At 38.9% G+C, this 19,915-nt stretch overlaps 1 protein-coding gene across 8 annotated transcripts in view; it reads left to right on the plus strand.

Annotated features, from left to right (window-relative positions):
* The window catches only part of nlgn1 (neuroligin 1), a 666,539-nt gene that overhangs the window by 626,027 nt on the left and 20,597 nt on the right, over positions 1–19,915 (plus strand). The window lies entirely within an intron of this gene.

The following is a 19,915-nucleotide window of genomic DNA, read 5'->3' on the forward strand; positions in this document are numbered from 1 at the left end:
TTCTTTTCTCCCTAAGTTAACTTGATGAGAATGACACAATTGCTTCCTGTTCAGATTTACAGTTGAAATAGCAATGGGTACACCCAATGATAATAATGGGGCCCAATCTCCATATTTAAAGCAGGACCACACCATCCCTGGCGGATATGCTTCCTGGCAGCTCAGAAGAACATGGGAACATGGGCACTTAAGGGTGAACTTAAAATCACTCCTATTGCTTTGGATTTGTTTTTTTTTATTGAACACACAGTGCTCAATATTTTTATTCAACTGTTTGTCCTTGTGATTAATTTATCATAACGTACATATTTTAGAATTCAATGTGCCAAATACTGTGTTGGACTAATTTTAGCATAGAAACTAAATTATCTCCGGCATGCACAAATTACTGGTTCTAATATGTAATCTATCCTGACTATATCTGTTTAGTATATATGCAACCTCAACATAAAAATCATGCTGACGACTGACTCTTACTAATTAACTGTAGATTTCTGTATACCACAAGCCATCCATATGAAAATAAACGGAAATAAAGATCTCACATATATTTCAGTCATTAACTTCTCCCATCTCCACTCACTCCCCAGCAGCATGCGTTCATGGATTAGACTGAGCCTGATATAGGTCGCGAATGTTATTAGGTTAAAATTTACTTCAATTGGTTCAATGGTTTAAATTTAATGCTGACACTTTTCATGAGTAGATTAGCAGTGAAGAACAGTACAGTATTTGACTGAAAGAAAAATAAGAAGTAATGTTTCAAATTCATGGCTGCTACTGCTACATTAAATTATGAGCATACTTTGTATTAGTATAATGCAAGTTTATTCATTCTCTCATTTAGAAAATAGTTATTATTTGTGCTAAAAAGTTTCAGCATAAAGAAAGGCATAAAAATGTCTTCTTCTATCTCATAACCTACCACAGTTGATCCTTATCTGATGAGTTATTAACTCAGTTCACATGACATATGCCCTCATGACTGATTTAATACTTAAAAATCCGTGTGCTGTTATTGCTGCTTACTGCTGCTCCAACCAGAAGATCTGCCGTTACGGTATGCCACACTCGGCTCTCCTGTACCTTCTGCACACATCCACGGTAGCTTACTTGTAACAGCTTTGTAATGCCTGACATCCAACCATGGCTGGATCAACCCCTCTTTCTGCTGGCCTCACTTTGTCATCTCCAATTAGGTATTTAGCTCTAATTAAATGGACAAAGTACTCACATTTTCCTTTCTGATGTCCATCAAGTTATGTGGACATGTTTTTCTCTCGTTCAATATAGAATTTTTAATTGAACTGTGCAGATGTGCTGTGATACACCTGTGAAGTAGGTGGGTCTTAAACATCCATGTTTAATAGGCATTCTGACTCAGAGGTCGGGGCCCTCCCACTTCACCATAAGAGGCCTGCTCATTCAATGTATGTTCAGGGATTTATGCTGTAAGGAATCTTTTTATTAATATCAGCCTCAATTATGAAGTTTCAGCTGTGATAAACTGTTAACGCAGAGAATGAATACTTGCCATGGCATGGCATGCTTGAACTTTTATTAATACAGGTCGTTCTACTATAATGCAAGTTTTGTTAATGCAAATTTGCTGTAATACGATTGACGAATTGGGGACACTGTTTCTAAAGTGCGAGCTTTTAAAACATGTGTTGGCTGGAATGTAATTACATCCCCAACACTTTAAGCACTGTTTCTAAAGCAAGGTTTTTCTAAAATTCAGGGTTCCACAAGAACGCAACCACCGCACCATAGAAGGACTGCCTGTGTGAAAAGCTTGGCCCTGTTGTGTCATTGGAGCCAGCATCTGCTATGTACCATCAGAGTGCCCCCTTGCCCAAAATCTATCACAACAGAAATAACTTATATTTAATGTCATGCCTTCATCATAATTAATCATCCAAAGTGGCTTCACTGAACCAATATAAATGATATCTAATAACTAATCATATGTATTAAATATTAGATGAGAAGACCAAAAGTTAGTTTTGAAAGAGTACTTTAAAGGAAGAAAGCAACATGTTTTTTGTGTACAGGGTATTTCTAAGCTTAAGGTTGAGGCACCTGAAGCCTCGGCAATCACCAAAGAGATTGTAATTAAAATTAACAATGCTCTCAAGGCAAGAATCAGATGAGCATGGAGATTATGGAGGATTGTGGGGTTAGAGTAGATTACAGACATAGGGAAAGACAAAGCCTTGAAGTATTTGAAACCAAGGTGAGAATTTTAACATTGAGGCATTACTTGTCTGACAGCAACAACAACTACGGGGTGATAGGTGAAAGGAACTTAGAGAACTTAAGACTAGGTCAGCAAAGTTTTGCATTGCCTTAGTCTTATGGAGGTCAAATAATGAGAGATACGTCTGGAGTGCATTGGAGTCAATTCTGGAAGTAATGAAGTCATGACTGACCACCTCAGCAACAGATGAGCTAGACAGGGTGATGCTGGGCAATGTTACGGAGGTGGACATTCTGAATTAAAAGCCACCAACAAAGCACCATTCTCAACTTTATCCAATAATGCATTCATTGATATTTACAGAACTGTGCATTCCCATAGTATCAGCCTTCAACATGCTTTTACTAGTTCTAATCTGTTTATGCAGTGCTTCTGTATTGGCTGCAAAATGTTAACTTCCACTGAAGCTCATGGCAGATGATCTCACTTGAACAGATTTCATGTGGCTTCTTTCTGAGTTGCAATGAAAGTTGAGGCTGTGGCTACCAGAAGCTGCATTATGGGTAGATCACAAGTTCTCTAATGGTGTTGGTCACCACATTTTGCTGGAATGGTTGAGCTCCAATTATTGCATGGTGTCCTGTGCAGTATTTTTTCACAATCATTCACAGGATTTAGGCATTACTGTCAATTATTGTCAATTCCTAATTGCTCTTGAGAAAGTAATGTTGAGCTATCTTTTTGAACTGCTGTAGTCCATGTGATATAGGTACACGCACATGAGGGTCCAAGAATTTGACAGTGCATGTAATCAGTTTAATATGTAGCACTTTGCAAAATACACATTGGAAGCATTTACCTTGCAAATGATACTGTTTGGTACAAAACTAAGATGAGTTGGGTGAGGTTTACAAACATTAATAGGAATAAATAATGTAGTTAGAAAATATTTCCACACAAAACTATTTTCATGAAGTCTGGAATTTCGATCAGTGTAAAAAATGACTTCGAACTGATAGGAATGAAATTAGGAAACATGAGTATGGTAGAGTTTTAGAACTTTTCTGCAAATGGCAAGTTATACTAAGTAAATTGTTACATTTATTTCTGAAATAGATTTTATTAATGAAAGGTTCTATAGGATATAAAAGTCCAATAAATGAATTTAGAACGTAAAACCATCATGATCTTATTCACTGACAGAATAGCTTCAAGAATCGAAATGGCCTACTCCTTTTCCTCTATTCCTGGGCCCAGTTAGAAGCTATGTTCTTCAGGATTCTACCAGCTAAACAGTTGCGGTGATATGGTAATGCTGTTGAGGGATATTAGTGTTCATTGCCCAAATGCCCACCTCTCTGAATGCATTCTGTGCCTTTGCTACCTTCAGGGCCTTTTCCAACTCATGTACAACATAGATTGGTATTGATGTACCAGCTGAGGGAGGGTAGATGATAATCAGCAGTATGTTTATTTCTTGTGTGTGATCTGATGCATAAACTTAACAGGGTCTGAAGACTAGAGAATTTTGCAGGGTTCACTGGGCTAAGTGTGCCTTTGCAACATCCGGTAATTGGTCAATGCAATTTGGTTATCTGGTTTTGATACAATACAGGGTTTTACTCAGCTATTTCAGACAGCAGTTAAGAGTCATCAGCCACATTGCTTTTCGTCTGGAGTTATTTGTAGACCAGACCAGATATGAACAGCAGATTTCCTTCCTACATGAACATCAGTGAACCAGTGCATCACTCCATAATTTTTTTGAACAAAAATAACAATATTTTTTCTATTTCTTAGTTGTGCAAAACATTTCTCAATGCATTTCAGTTTAAATTTCATTCTTACATTTCATTTCCTGTAAGTTAGATTGTGCTGGAAATGTATAGCATCCAAAATGGAAAAAGATGGACTAATATTTTGAGTTTATTACTTTTCTTGGAAGGGTTAACAACAACACCAACAGATCCACATCACATCTCCAGAATTTTCTGTTTTTCTTTCAGATTTACAATAGTTCCAGATTTTATATTAAAATTTATGTCATCCTTTTTAAATAGACTATATTTTCATGCATACAACTTCACTTTTAGCTTCACTGATAAATACAAAATAACACTATAAAGTATTGTACAATAGCATCTTAATAATTGTGGTATAAAATCATTCTGATAACAAGAGGGCAGTGATCAAGCCTAAATAAATTCAATGTTATCATGTTAAACCTGCTAGTAATTTGAATCTTTGGATGTTACATTTTACTTTGCATGAGAATGGGAGCTACCTTATTTCAAAGGCGTCACTTCGTGTGCTTCAATTCTGTGTGGGCACACCTGTCGCTGCAGTGTGTCATCATTTTGTTGCTGTATTAGCGACATGCATAACTGTTCTAAAACTAACGGGGCATGAAAGTAGATCTGTTTGCAGCTAAACATTAATTCAGCTGGCCCACCACAATCTTTCAATAATTGGCATTTTTACAGATTGGTGTCCTGATTTTCTTCACAATCAATTCAATTTTGATTGATATAATTCTAAAATCTCAAGGATCCTGATTTATCCGCTAATATCTTTTGTGTAATATACAGTTTTTGGAGTTATGGATATTAGATGTGTTTTTACTTTTCAATTGTATAAAACTAGTGTTGACATAAGAAGAAATAAAATTCTTATTGATTGCATCCCTAAGTTCCCAGCACCAAATGTTGACCTAAATCTTCTATTTGGAAGATGTGAATTGGGAGACCTCCAGACACAGCTGATTCCAAGAATTGAAATATCCATTAGGCAAAAAGTCCCCAACTGCAAATTAAGAGTCAGAGACTTCAGAGCATCCTGACTTAAATAGCTTAATGTTATCAACAAAAAGTTAGAGGAACTAAAAACTGCATTAACTCCTGGGGAACTATTAACCAATAATCCCCCAACTCTACACTAACCACACCCTCCCCCTCCCCTGCCCTGACTACCTGCCAGCCTTTCATAGATACCCAACCTCCACCCCGCCCCTGAGATGACCCCTGACTGTACTCCAGAGCCCACAGATGGCTCAACAAATCTGATCTGACCTGACCCAACTCTCAACCCCTTTTCAAACTCTGGCTATAAACCAAAGGTCCTGATCCCCCAAACACCACAGCACCAACGCCCTCACCCAACTGCTTCCACTTCCTTCCTGATTTGATTCCTTCTCAACTACCTTAAATCCTCACCTCCTTACCCACCTCCATACCTACTAGCCTCACTGCCCACTTGGCACTGGACACCCTAGCCACCTGATACCCTTCCCTATTATACTTAAATCGCTCCCCATACCCACTTATTTCACTCATCCATACTTATTCACTTGAAAGCATTAAATAGCATTTAATGTTGAAATAACTAAGAAAATCAAATTACGCCTAGGATTGTTAAATGACAATCGCAATATATGTTTAAGAATTTTTTTTTAAATTGTTACTTTTATAATTAATCAATAAAAATAATATTTCTTTGGAAGAAGAAATGGAAAAAAAAAGCTATAAAAGTCTTATTACACACATCTTGCAATTTAAATCTCTATGCTCTTGTTGCCCTTAAAGGGAATTTCCAGGTCCTGTCATGTTATGGAGTGGGTGGGAGGCTGAATGCTGGCTAGCCAACAATGTTCACATCCCACAAGAGAGTATAAAAAAAAAGTTGGCTGCACCTCGCTTTCATTGCCTTGAGGCTGCAATCAAGACATCTGGTACTGACCAGACTCAGATGTGTGGCTGTTAAAAATTCAGAAATGTAATATGACTACTATCAGACAAATCTGATCTAACATTAATTGGAGGTTCTGGACTATTACTGTGAAAGTTTGGTTTTCTTTTTATGCTGATGGTCAGGAGTCCAGTTTATTTGTACAGTGACATGAGATTTTCAACTTGTTGTTTGCACTGAAATTGCTGGGGAGAAATTCATGCAGTGTTGGAAATCATCATGAATTAGGTGGTACAAGTGGAATATATACCTGAAGATATCAGCGAGAGCTTGAGTGGAAATTGGCTTTGGCATTGTCTGCATAAAACAGGCAAGTCAGGAATGCCAGACACCCATGCTGACGTACTGGGCCATAGAAAACTATTTTGGGCTCCAAATTCTGCTGCTCCTGACTGAAAAGAAACAGAAGTTTTAAAAAGTGTAACTAATTTTTACTTAAAAATGGAAAGTGAAAAAAGTTTTGTACCATCACAAGGGAAAAAGGAGAGAAAGAATAAACAAAGGGTCTGTATGGGGAAGATGATAGGAGAATATAAATAACAGAGCATGAAACTAAAGACATAATATGTGGTATTGACAGTAGTGAACAAAATATTCATTCAGAGGTAATGTAAATGGCAGAATAATCAAAAGTTGTCAAAAAGAATCCCAAAGAAAGTTATGTCTGAGATTGCATATGGCTAAGGATTGTGCAAGGAAACCAGAGCACCCAGAGGAAACCCACGCAGACACTGCAGAACGTGCAAACTCCACAGAGTCACCCGAAGCAGGAATCAAACCCAGGTCTCTGCCGCTGTGAGGCAGCAATGCTAACCAAGCCACTGTGCCAACCCTATCAGCAGAAATGGAGACTGGTAAAGTAAAGTAATGTCTGAGATGGATCAATTGAAAGTGAGAGAAGGGTGGAAGTTGATGTGTTTTTCATTTCCAGGAAATAACACCAATACAGTAATAAAGGGGGAAAAGTATTGGGAAAGGAGCCTGAGTAGGCTTGGAACTGCACAACATGAGTGGTATGACTAGGATCTATGCAGGTACCATAGCAACAGCTTTAATTTGGTGGAAATGAGATATACTAAAGAATGACAGAACAAGTTTAGCCAGATAGAGGAAGATGCTAATGATTGGGTTTATGTTCAAGGAAGAAGTGAGGAGTCCTCAGACTGTATTGATAGGAGGTGGAGGTATGAAGAAATTCAACATCCAAGGTGAAGAGGAGCTGGTTATGATCAGGAAATGTTAATTGTTGAAATAACACCAGGTGTCAGAAGAGTCAGAGATAAAAGAACTAAAAAATAAAGTCAAATAAGAAAATTAAGTTCAGTGTGGCAGGAACAGGCTGAAAGCTTGGTTATTAGGACAGTCCTGTAATTGGATTTTGGAAAGGAGGTGAAAGTGGGCTGTTCTGTCTTGGAGGCCTCTGAGGAAGTAATCTGTGGAGGGTAGATCTCCAGAAGATCATCACAGTTATTAGCAGATTTGATAGCCATATTAGGGCTCCATCTGACAAAAAAAATTCAGAGGGAGACAGTTTAGCATGAGTGAGGAGAACAGAGAAATTAAGAAGACAGCTTTCACATTAACAGTTCACAATTAACAGGCCAAAAGTAGACAAGAGACCAAAGAAAGGGAACCAGACGGAGGAAGAAATCTGGAGGCAGGTCAAAGAAATGAGGATTCTGAGAAACATAAAAATAGGTGCAAGAGTAGGCCATTTGCCCTTCGAACCTGCCATACTTTTCATTATGATCATGGCTGATTATTCAACTCAATAGCCTGAAATCTGCTTTTCCCTGATATTCTTTGATCTCTTTAGCTCCACATGGTATATCCAACTTTTCTTGAAAATCTACAATGTTTTGGCCTCAACTGCTTTCTGTAGTAGCAAATTAATGTGGATAAATGTATGGTTATCCACTTTGGTAGCAAGAACAGGAAGGCAGACTACTACCTCAATGGAATCAATTTATGTAAAGGGGCAGTACAGAGAGATCTGGGTGTTCTTGTACACCAGTCAATGAAGGCAAGCATGCAGGTACAGCAGGTAATGAAGAAGGCTAATAGCATGCTGGCCTTCATAACAAGAGGAATTGAGTATAGAAGCAAAGAGGTGCTTCTGCAGCTGTACAGGGCCCTGGTGAGACCACACCTGGAGTTCTGGTCTCCAAATTTGAGAAAAGACATTCTGGCTATTGAGGGAGTGCAGCGTAGGTTCACGAGGTCAATTCCTGGAATGGCAGGATTACCTTACACTGAAAGACTGAAGCGACTGGGCTTGTATACCCTTGAGTTTCGAAGATTGAGAGGGGATCTGATTGAGACGTATAAGATTATGAAAGGATTGGACACTCTGGCAGTAGGAAACATATTTCCACTGATGGGTGAGTGCCGAACCAGAGGACACAGCTTAAAAATACGGGGTAGACCATTTAGGACAGAGCTCAGGAGAAACTTCTTCACCCAGAGAGTGGTGGCTGTGTGGAATGCTCTGCCCCAGAGGGCAGTGGAGGCCCACTCTCTGGATTCATTTAAGAAGGAGTTGGATAGAGCTCTCAAAGATAGTGGAATCAAGGGTTATGGAGATAAGGCAGGAACAGAATACTGATTAGGAATGATCAGCCATGATTATATTGAATGGCGGTGCAGGCTCGAAGGGCTGAATGGCCTACTCCTGCACCTATTGTCTATTGTCTATTGTCTATAAATTCCACAAGTTCACTACTATCTGGGTGAAGAAATTCTTTTGCGTCTCAGTCCGGAATAGTTTACCCCATATCATTAGACTATGACTCCTCATCCTTCCCGTATCTATCCTGTCTAGTCCTGACCAAATAAGTTAATGCAGAGGAGAAGACAACCAAAGAAAAAGTCAAATTGAACTAACTGTGGAAATAATTGAGGTGGAACATGATGGAGATAAAGATGAATCCTTTGCTGGGTAACAGTCATTCAGCATCAGATAGGGAAAGTTCAGAGAATTTTGTAAATGTACAGCAAAGATGGGAATTAGAAAAAGGCAAATCAGAAATATCTGGAAAAATCTCAAATGTTCTGAAGAAGTGTCACTGGACCTAAAATGTTAGCTCTGATTTCTCTCCATGGAGGCTGCCTGGACCTGCCGAGACTTTCCAGCAATTTCTGATGTTGTGATCTGATTTCCAGCATCTGCAGTTCTTTGGCTTTTATCAATTAGAAGAAGGGATGGGGTCAGAGTGGGATAAAGGGAAAGAAAGATTCGGAGAGACATTGATACCTGTGAATTGTTGGAGCTTTTGTGTTCCTTTCCACTGAAATGAAGGGAAATTTTTTATCACATCAGATGAGACAAATGATGAAATGGAAAGTGGATCATGACAGTTTAGAAATGGTGAGAGTCAGTGCTGCTGAAGAAAGTGTACAAGTGATGGCATACAGCATTGAGTGTGATCTTTGGACATGGTAAAAACTGAATTCTAAGGAAAATTACATGTGTCAGATATAACTAACTTTGATGGATTCAAAAAATGAACAATAAAAAGCTGGAATCCGCCTGGACTGTGCCAGACTGGAGACACTCACTGAGGAACTGGGTGTGGCTGTGATTTGGGGTTTGGATTGGCACCGTATCAAATACTAGGAGGGAAATACAGTAGAAAGAAATGAAGGTGAAAATCTTAAAGTAATATACACATTCTGTCAGAGAGAACAGTTCTTCTTCAAGGTAAATTTTCCTGGCAATGAATTAAACACTAAAACTAAAACCTGGAAAATCTAACTTTGATTTCAGCAGGTGTGGCACACGCTCTACCCAGTTGATCACAAATTTTGAGCAGGACCATTAAATAAACATTAGAATCCTAATCTGCATTTTCAAAGCACCTAATGTCGAGATAAAACATCCTGGTTGTTATTATCTGCAGTTTAGAAGGATGAGAAGTGTTCTGTTTGAAATGTATATAATTCTTAAAAGGCTTAACAAGGTAGTGGTACAGAAAATGTTTCCCCTAGATGACGGAATCTCTGAAAAGAGTGGACAGTGTCAGAATAACAGGTTGACCATTTTGGACTGAGATGAAGAGAAATGTATTCAATAAAAGGATTGTGAATCTTTGGAATTCTCAATCCAGAGAGCTGTGCATATATGGTAAGATAGAAGAACAGCCATAATCTTTTGGGACAAGAGCGAAGCACAAAATAGTCCACTGCATCTCTTATTTTCCTTTGTTCAACATCCTCATGATGGAGTTGCACTTTTTATAAATATTTTTTAAAATGCAGGGCAGTGTAGAGGGCCCTACTCAGGAAGGGGCAAAACTTAACATACTCTTGGGAAACAGGGCAGGACAAGTGACTGAGGTGACAGTGGGGGAGCACTTTGGGACCAGTGACCATAGTTCTATTGATTTTAAAATAGTTATGGAGCAGGACAAAACTGGTCCACATGTTCAAGTTCAAAATTGGGTTAAGGTGAATTTTGATGGAATTAGACAGGAGCTTGCACGATTGATTGGAATAGTTTGTTTGCTGGCAAAGGGACCTCCAACAAGTGGGAGGCTTTTAAAGGTGAGATAACTAAAGTTCAAAGTCGTTATGTTCCTTTGAGGATGAAAGCAAGGTTGGCAGGAATAGGGAGCCCTGGATGAGAAGAGATATTGAGTCTTTGACCAGAAACAGGAATGAGGAATGACTCAGGTATAGGCAGCTGGGATCAAGTGAATCCTTGGAGGTATACAAAGAATACAGGAGTTTACTGAAGAAAGAAATCAGGAGGGCAAAAAAGGGGCACACTGATAGCCTTAGCTGAGAAGATTAGGGTGAATCCAAAGAAGGTCTTTCATTATATTAAAGGAAAAAGCACCTTTAAGTATAAAAGGCAAAAGAATAGAGAGAGAATAGTATCCCTCAAGGACCAAAGTGGACATGTTTGTGTAGAACCACAGGGGATGGGCTAGGTCCTCAATGAATATTTCTCCTTTGTGCTTACCGTGGAGAAAGGCATGAAGACTTGGGAACTTGGGTAAGTTAGTGGTGATATCTTGGGGACAGTCCATATCACAGTAGGCATTTTAGAATGTATGAAGATGGATAAGTTTCCTAGTCCAGACCAGATATATCCAAGAATACTGCAGGAGACTAGAGATGAAATTGCGGGGGCCCTGGCTGATATTTTTGCATCATCATTAGCCATGGATGAGGTCCCAGAAGACTGAAGGATAACAAATGTTGTGCTCTCATTCAAGAAGGACTGCAAAGAAAAGCCTGGGAACTATAGACCAGTTAACCTGTCATCTGTGGTAGGTAAGTTACTGGAGAAGATTCTGTGAATAAGATATGACATGCATGTGGAAAGACAGGGCTTGATTAGGAGTAGTCAGCATAGCTTTGTGTGTGGGAGATCATGCCTCGCAAATTTGTTTGAGTTCTTTGATGAAGTGACAGGAGGATTGACGAGGGCAGGGTGTTAGACAAAGTCTGTATGGATTTCAGTAAGGCCATTGAGAAGGTGCCACATGGTAAGTTGTTGTGGAAGGTTAGATCGCATGGAATCCAGGGGGAGCTGTCAAATTGGATACATAATTGGCTTGACGGTAAGAAGCAGAGGGTAATAGTGGAAGGATGCTTGTCAGACCGGAGGCCTGTGACTAGCGCTGTGCCTCAGGGGTCAGTGCTGAGCTTATTGCTGTTTATTATCTATATCACTGATCTGGATGAGAATGTACAATGATTGGAATAGTTTGTTTGCTGGCAAAGGGACCTCCAACAAGTGGGAGGCCCCTTTATAAAAATTTATAAAAAGTGTAACTCCATCATGAGGATGATTAGTAAGTTTGCAGATGACACTAAAATAGGCAGTGTCATGGACAGTGAGGAAGGTTCTCAGAAATTGCAGCAGAACCTTGATCAGCTGGGGAAGGTGGAGAAATGGCAAATGGAGATTAATATAGTTAAGTGTGAGGTCTTTAATTTTGGAAAGTCAAATCAAGGTAGGAGTTTCATGGCGAATAGTAGGTCCTTAAGGAGTGTAATAGAATAGTGGGACCTTGGAATTTAGGTACCTGGTGCTCTGAAAGTGGAGTCACAGGTAGACAGGGCAGTGAAGAAGGCTTTTGATACACTGGCCTTCTTCAGTCAGGGCAATGAGTATGGAAGCTGGGAAGTTATGTTGCAGTTGTACAGGACGTTGGTGAGGCTGCATTGGAGTATTGCATTCAGCTCTGGTCACCTTGCTAAAGGAAGCATGTTATTAAACTGAAAAGATTGCAGAAGAAACTTACAAGGATGTTGCCAGGACTCAATGGTCTGAGTTATTGGGAGAGGTTGGACAAGCCAGTCCTTTTTCTTTAGAGCATAGGAGACTGAAGGGGGCGCTCATAAAAGTGTATAAGATCATGAGAGCCATGGATAGGGTGAATGTACTCAGCCTCCTACCCTGGGTTGGGGAATTGAGGGCATCAGTTTAAGGGTAGAGGGGAAAGAATAAAAGGGAATCTGAGGGGCAACTTTTTACACAGAGGGTGGTACAAATATGGAATGAGCTGTCAGTGGAAGTGGTTGAGGCAGGTACATTAACAATATTTAAAAGGCATTTGGACAAATACCATGGATAAGAAAGCATTAGAAGGATAAGGGCTAAGTGTAGGGAAATGGAGTTAGCATGCAATGAGCATTTTGGTCCTGATGAAGGGCTCCTGCCCGAAATGTCAATTTTCCTGCTTCTCAGATGCTGCCTGAAGCCTGTGCATTTCCAGCACCATTCTAATTTTGGTCGGCATGGACCAGTTTGAGCCAAAGGACCTGTCTCTGTGCTGTAGCACTCTATGACTCAAGGCAGGGCCACTGTCATGGAATAAGCCTACTCCAGAGTGTCACCAGGGACACAGCAATGGCTAGGCAAGTGGGTACTGCCTCAAACCTGTCTAGTGAACTGTGCCTACCAGGAGGTGCATCAAATATTAGAGTTCAGATATTCATAGAATTGGAAGCAACACTCAGTCACTTAAAACCATTGGTAGGTAAGACTTGATTGCTGATCCCTTCAATTTTCACCACTGTAGGATCAGGGTGCAAGCAGTGAGCATCTTGAATTCCTGACTTGTTCGGCTCCTTTCTGAAGTTGGCATCTCCCAGCCCTTGAAGGTTTTGTGACTTCTCCATGACTTGTGGTGCACAGATCTCAGAGGAATTATGAACCATGGCCTGAATTCTAGAACATCCATGCCAACCATGGTCCTTTCTTACATTTTCACCCCAAATATACCATGTGTGACTTCAGGCCCATAGCATCACGGTTGATTCTGAATTGCCCACTGAAATGGCCCAGCAAGCCACTAAGTTCAAGGACAATTATTGATAGACATCAGCTGCCTGCTTTGTCAATGATGCCCACATCCCATGAAAGAATAAAAGAAAAGCAAATATGTGCTCAGAAAAGTAAATGATGTTTCTACAACTCTGTAAAAGTGTCAATAAAAAAGACCATGAAGGAATCAGTCACAGAAATTGTGAGCACTTCACTCCTCCTAATCTTGTAAAAACAAACATTCAGACATTGATAAAATAAATCACAGAAAAATAACTTTTAAAAATATGTCACTCAAGAAAATGCTGTCTACATCTGTGTAAACAAAACTTCCAAAGTTAATCATTTTAAGAGTCTGGCTTTCAGCCATGGAACCACCTCTGATCTGCTCCTGCAGAGCAACAGATTTGACTCCATCCTATAGTCCCTGAATCCACTAACCCCACAACCTCAGAATGAAGATCTTGCTGGTCAGGGCACTTTCTACTGAGGGAATTACTTAGCTCAAACGTCCCACCTCATATGAACATAAAAACGAGGAGCAGGAGTTGCCATTCAGTCCCTCGAACCTCTCTGCCATTTAATAAGGTCGTGGCTGATCTGATTTTAACCTTAAATTTGCAATCCCGTCTCCCCTGATAATCTTATCATCCTTTTCTTAACAAGAATACAGAATGACTCATTAGCAAAAATCGAACTCCAGATCTTAATTGACTTTAAATTCCAGTTAATTGCCTACCAATTGCTTTGCCTGATGTGGGATATTGCTGGTAAACTGGCAGGTAAGTCAGTGACTTGTGTCTTCCCCTCCCTGTTCACTTCCATTGGGGGTTAAACACCTTGCCAAATTTGATACTCAGGTTTCAGTGTTCGTGTCGTTTTATTTATATTCGCCGCCTTTTGTTTTCTATTTATTTGTACACTTAATCATTGTATACATATATTTCATACATATGTGTCTATGACTTAATCTTAGCTAAATAATATGGCTAGAATTTCACAAAGAGCATGACCAGCACAGACTAGTTTTGTGAAATGACCTATTTCTATTATGTTAATCTACCTAATTTGTTCCCTTGCTGGAAAGACAAATTTTAATTAAGTTATAGCATCACAGAACTTGAAGTTAATTTTTATTTGTTTAGTTGTTCTATATCAAGGTGAAAGTATAGTTTGTATCCAAAACACATTAGGGACATTTCTTCAAGCAAGGCAACTCAAATTTCTCAGAATTGACAATGTGTAGAGCATAACTCTGGAGTAGCTATCCAATGGACTATTGGCACTTGATAAACTTAGTATTAGGTTTATTCATCCCATGGGAAAGTGATTGTGGCAGCCACACTCTGCTAAGATATTTAAAAAAGGCCTTGAAATGGCTGTCTGCACATGTATTTGAGCATGAATGAAAATAGCTGGAAGGAAGAATGTAATTCACAGCCAGTCTCAATTTTGAAAGAATGTAGGTCTCTTCAACTGCGTTTACAACTTTGTTCTTCCAGGTCCATAGTGTAATATAACTGCAGTTGTGGAGCTTGCTATTGGTGCTGATTTATATAAGACAAAGATAACATGCAGCAAAACGTGTATTTAAGAATATGTTAAATTATTTTTCTTCTTGAGTTGTCTGCCTGAGGTCTTGTCTGATGCAGAGGGCCACAACCTGTACCATATGCCAGGCAAGGAAGCTGGTCCTAACTCCATCTCAGCTGAAACAGGGATCAGCCCCCCCTTACTTTTGTCACCAATATGACCCACATCAGCTGTTGAGCCAATAAGCTAATTACTCTCGAAATTGCAGCCTAGAGCTATGTGGAGTTATGACCAGGAATCCCTCCTGCTCTTACCATTTATCATTGATGAATTCTGGAAGAATCTACAAGTTAATACTAAATCTGTTTGGTAGCACACAAATGCACCTTCCTTGGTCATCAAGTCCTAGAGGGAGAGAATCCAAGCTCACTGACTTGTCTTCAACAATACTCAGCCACTTATGTATTCTGTTCATAGAGCTGTAGCCTCAAACCAAACTACTCCACTTGGAGGTTCTGTTGAGCTGCAGGCTCTTTGATTGTGATAGCAGTTTCTGGGGTCGGACAGCCATCCACAGCTGAATGTCAGTCCTGCGTATATCCTTTTATTTGTGCTGACAATATGCTGCATCAGTACCGACTGCCTGCTAAAGTAGGATCACTTCCCCCTTTCAGCCCCAAAAGGAGCAAGACCTGCTGCTAAGCGATAAAATTCAGCTCTCTGTTCCAACAACTCTGACCTCTTGTGCATCCTCACTTCCCGTGTCTCACCATTGGTGGCTGTACCTTCAACACCCTTAGCCTCAAGCTCTAGAAATCCCTCACTAAATCTCCCCACATTTCCACTTCTCTCTCCTCCTATAAGACGCTCCTTAAAATTTACCTTTTTGGCTAAGCTTTTGGCCACCTGTTCTAATTCCATTTCACTGTCAGTTTTTTTTTATTTCATGATGTAGCTGTGAAATGAGTTGGAAACCTGGCTACATTAGGCTCTATTAATGTAAGTTGTTGCCATTGAAAGTATAGCAGGTTGCATTAAAATCCCTGAACAGTGTTTGCTCCATGTGAAAATTAGACAAAAAAAGGACCACCATTAAAGAAGTCAGCCTTTGCTCCAGAAACCCATTATAATTTGAGCAGCAATTCTTCACAGTTGACACCTAATCTATGAATATAAATTACTTCATAGGCCATTTATTTCTTAATTAAAGTACACCAAGATGGAATTATAGAAGATCTAGATTAACTCTTCCATCATTAGTTAATTTGAGGAATATACAATAGCATTTGACTTCCTTTAGGACAAATATATTATAAGTTTACATTTGATATTGATTTCTAATTCATTTTTAAAATATTTATAGCAAATAGCAAACAGCAAAGTGCACTGCAGATTTTGTTGCTTTTTTATAGACCACCATGTTCAATCTTATCCCTATTTTCAGGCAGATACAAGTGCCGGAAATAAATGTTTAGATTAATTCATTAGGCTGGATTTTCTTAGTCCTGTGAAGTTGTTTTTGGGAATAGCATGGACAGTTTGTAGTGCAGCATGATGGACCAATTTAGTGACATCTTATGACCTCCATGCACATTATTTGGAGACTAGTTCCTTGTGGCACCAGCAGGAAGCCAATTAAGACACCTAAAGGAGCAATTAAACCATATGTTTTTTTCAATAATGCAGACTTTGGGAGTGGTGCATGCTCCAACAATTGGAGATCAAAGCCCTAAACCTTTCAGGCTACTGATGAGCCCAGTGGCAGTAAATGGCAAAGTTGCTTTCTGCCCAAATTGCATTCTTACTATTAAGCACTGCAATAATGTTATTTGTTGCTTTCCAGCCACACCACAGATGCTAATGGAATGCACAGCGTGCCTCGCTATTTCATCACCCTGGCCTTCAGCAGCATTTCCACCAGTCTTACAGTGGGAATAGTGGGCTGCATTGAAGCGAGTCATGATGTCTTGCATTCCTGTCTCAGTGGCCTGGTGTTCTTTACTAATTGGATAGTGAATGCAGAAGCGGCCTGTTAATTGGCTGCTTCCCATAAAGTGAGGCTCAAAGTTTGTGAAAAGATTTGTAGCTCGGGTGCTCGTTGTTGTGGTTCTGTTCGCTGAGCTGGGAATTTGTGTTGCAGGCGTTTTGTCCCCTGTCTAGGTGACATCCTCAGTGCTTGGGAGTCTCCTGTGAAGCGCATCTGTGATGTTTCCTCCGGCATTTGGAACCGGAGTTGTTCGTATGTGGCGCTTAGGCGGTTGGCACAGGATTCCCATTTCCTTGCTTGTCTTAGCGTCTCTTGCCCGTAGGTGTTCAAAGTTTGTGAGAAGATTTGTAGCTCGGGTGCTCCGGAGGAAGCCGGAGGAAACATCACAGACGCGCTTCACAGGAGGCTTCCAAGCACTGAGGATGTCACCTAGACAGGGGACGAAACGTCTGCAACACAAATTCCCAGCTCGGCGAACAGAACCACAACAAAGTGAGACTATGGGAAGGATGCGTTCAAAATGTGCAGGGTAACGACCCAGAAAAGATTCCACTTTGTTGAGTATCAAATGCCTGGGGGAAAGTTCTGACTGATTCCACTGATAGTTTGTTTTTAACTGGTTCAAATGTACACACTACAGACACTTTTATGTTAAATTAACATTATTTAAATTTCAAATAGGATGGAATAATTTGCTAGCAGGCAACACATTTATGAATGTAAACAATGAAAACTTGTCAATAAAGTACTTTTGTGGCAGAAAGTCTGTTTAAGTCATGGCAATTTAAAATACTTAAAGTAAAGGAATTGATTTTTATTATAATTTTAAGATGACTGAGAAATTGTCATTTTCAGAGATTAATCTTGTGTTCATTCTCAGCCCTATACGGAAAAGAATGAACACAAAATTAATTTGCAGAAATCTGAAAAGAATAACACGTGTCAAGGTCATCTATCACAAGGAATATCTAACTTGACATTTTTAGGTCTGTAGTGCTATCTGTCTCACCACCAGAATGTCCATGCCTGTAGGCCTGTTATGCAGAGATTAGTTTTAGATAAAATGTAGATTTCTGAAAATGGTTCACTGTTGTTCCTGACTGTAACATGAACTCAACTTGTTAAAGTGATTTATTTCAAAGTTGTATTTTCAGATATTTTGAGTAAAACTGTATTCACGTACCATTGCTGTTTTTTTTGGCATAAATGAGGGAATGATATAGTGAATAACCTGCAGATAGAAAATAAATGAATTCTGCTGTGAATGTTATAGCGCAACAGGCTTAAATGAGATGTTGGATATTTCCGAGTATGAATTAAATCAAATAGATTTATATATTCCACTTCAGTTTAGTCCCAGTGTGGCAGTTCCCATTATTCAGTTATTTTTCTCAAACAAAGCCAACATTCTAGACTATGGGAACATTCTGTGAGAATGTCCCAGGACTATTAGTATTGATTTTAAATTTAAATATTTAACTTCTGGAATGCCATTCAATTTTCAATCCTTCAGTCCTGATGAAGGGTTTTGCCCAAAATGTCGATTTTCCTGCTCCTCAGATGCTGTGCTTTTCCAGCACCACTCTAATCTTGACTTTGATTTCCAGCATCTGCAGTCCTCACTTTTGCCTATTCAGTTTTCAATCCTGAGTTGACTCAAATGTATCTCATATATAAAATCTTCATGGAAACCAATTGTCTTTCCTCCCTGCAGAGTTATAATGTCAACTTCCCCAGCAATTCTGAACTGATTATTATTTCCCTATATAATGCATTCAGCAACTCATAATTCCTTGTTATTGATTAGGAAGATGGTTTATAGATCTAGGAACAAATTATTTTTAACCCTTTCATTCTTGGTAATAGTTTCGTGTTCGCACCCTGTATTTTAAGAAATTGTTACTCTAATTGTTTTGTTTAAGATTAAATACAGCATTAAAAGTTAAATTGCTCTTACATAATACGGGCATTCTGATTAAACATGATACTGTCGTTCACAGTTACATTGCCTTTGTACTTAACATTAGTTTGTCTTTGTATTTTACATTGGATAAGATTTATTATAACCAGGCAAAGCAATGCTAATCCTGATAACGTGAAAATATTTTTACTTTATTTAATAATTTGTACTGAGTAGGTTAATGCTCCAAAATAAAATGCAGAACATTAAAAGTGATTATCACTGAATAGCTATCCATACCATGTGCCAATCACCATAGGGTCAAGCAGATTAGAGAATTAAATGTGTGGCTCAAAGATTGATGTTGGAAAAAGAGATTTGAATCATGGTTTTCTGGAAATGGTACTCATGTATGAGTGAAATATTTCATTGGGGAGGGTGTCACTTGAGTATGACTGTAACTAATGTCCTAGTGATTAAATTTGGAGCTTTTAAAAAAAGGCAATGTAATAATTGTGGAGGATTTCAATCTTCATATAGACTGAGACAATTAAATTGATAAGAATGGTCTAAAAGATGAGTTTTTAGAATATTTTTTGGAAAAATACTTCATGAAACAAATTTGGGATAAAGCTAATTTAAGTCAAAAATCGTATAGTGAAACAGGGTTAATTTGTGATGTCATCGAATCCATGGGGAAATAACCATATTAACATTGAATTTGAAAGTGGTATGCTCCAATCATAAACAAGAATCCCAAACTTAAGTAAAGTTCAGAGAAGAGAAATGACTAACGTTAATTAGGGAAGTACACTAGAAGTTGCGACTTTAAATGAACAATGGAAAATATTTAAAGAAACAAAATGTTCTCCAGAAGTACATTTCATTGAAAAACAAAAACTCAGCAAGAAAGACCCAACTTTGACTTGCTCAAGAGGTTAAGAATTGTGTTAGATTAGAAGAAGAGACATTACAGTACTACAAAAAGGAATAACTGTTTCAGATTTTGGAGCCTTTCAGAAAATAGTAAAGGTCTAGCAAAAAGTGCAAAAAAGGCAAGAAGCAGAGTATACGCGTAAATGAGCTAGAAATGTAAAACCCAGCATTAGGACTTTCATAAGAACACGTTAAGGTAGAGACTAGTTAATGCAACTAATGGTGTACTAGAAGCAGAGACAGGACAAATTTCCATGGGTAAATGAGGAAATGGTAGAGACATTGAACAAATATTATTTGTCTGTATTCACAGTAGAAAAAAATGACAGCGAGATT

The sequence above is a fragment of the Chiloscyllium plagiosum genome, chromosome 13 (assembly GCF_004010195.1).
Source record: "Chiloscyllium plagiosum isolate BGI_BamShark_2017 chromosome 13, ASM401019v2, whole genome shotgun sequence".
In the NCBI taxonomy this organism is placed as follows: Eukaryota; Metazoa; Chordata; class Chondrichthyes; order Orectolobiformes; family Hemiscylliidae; genus Chiloscyllium; species Chiloscyllium plagiosum.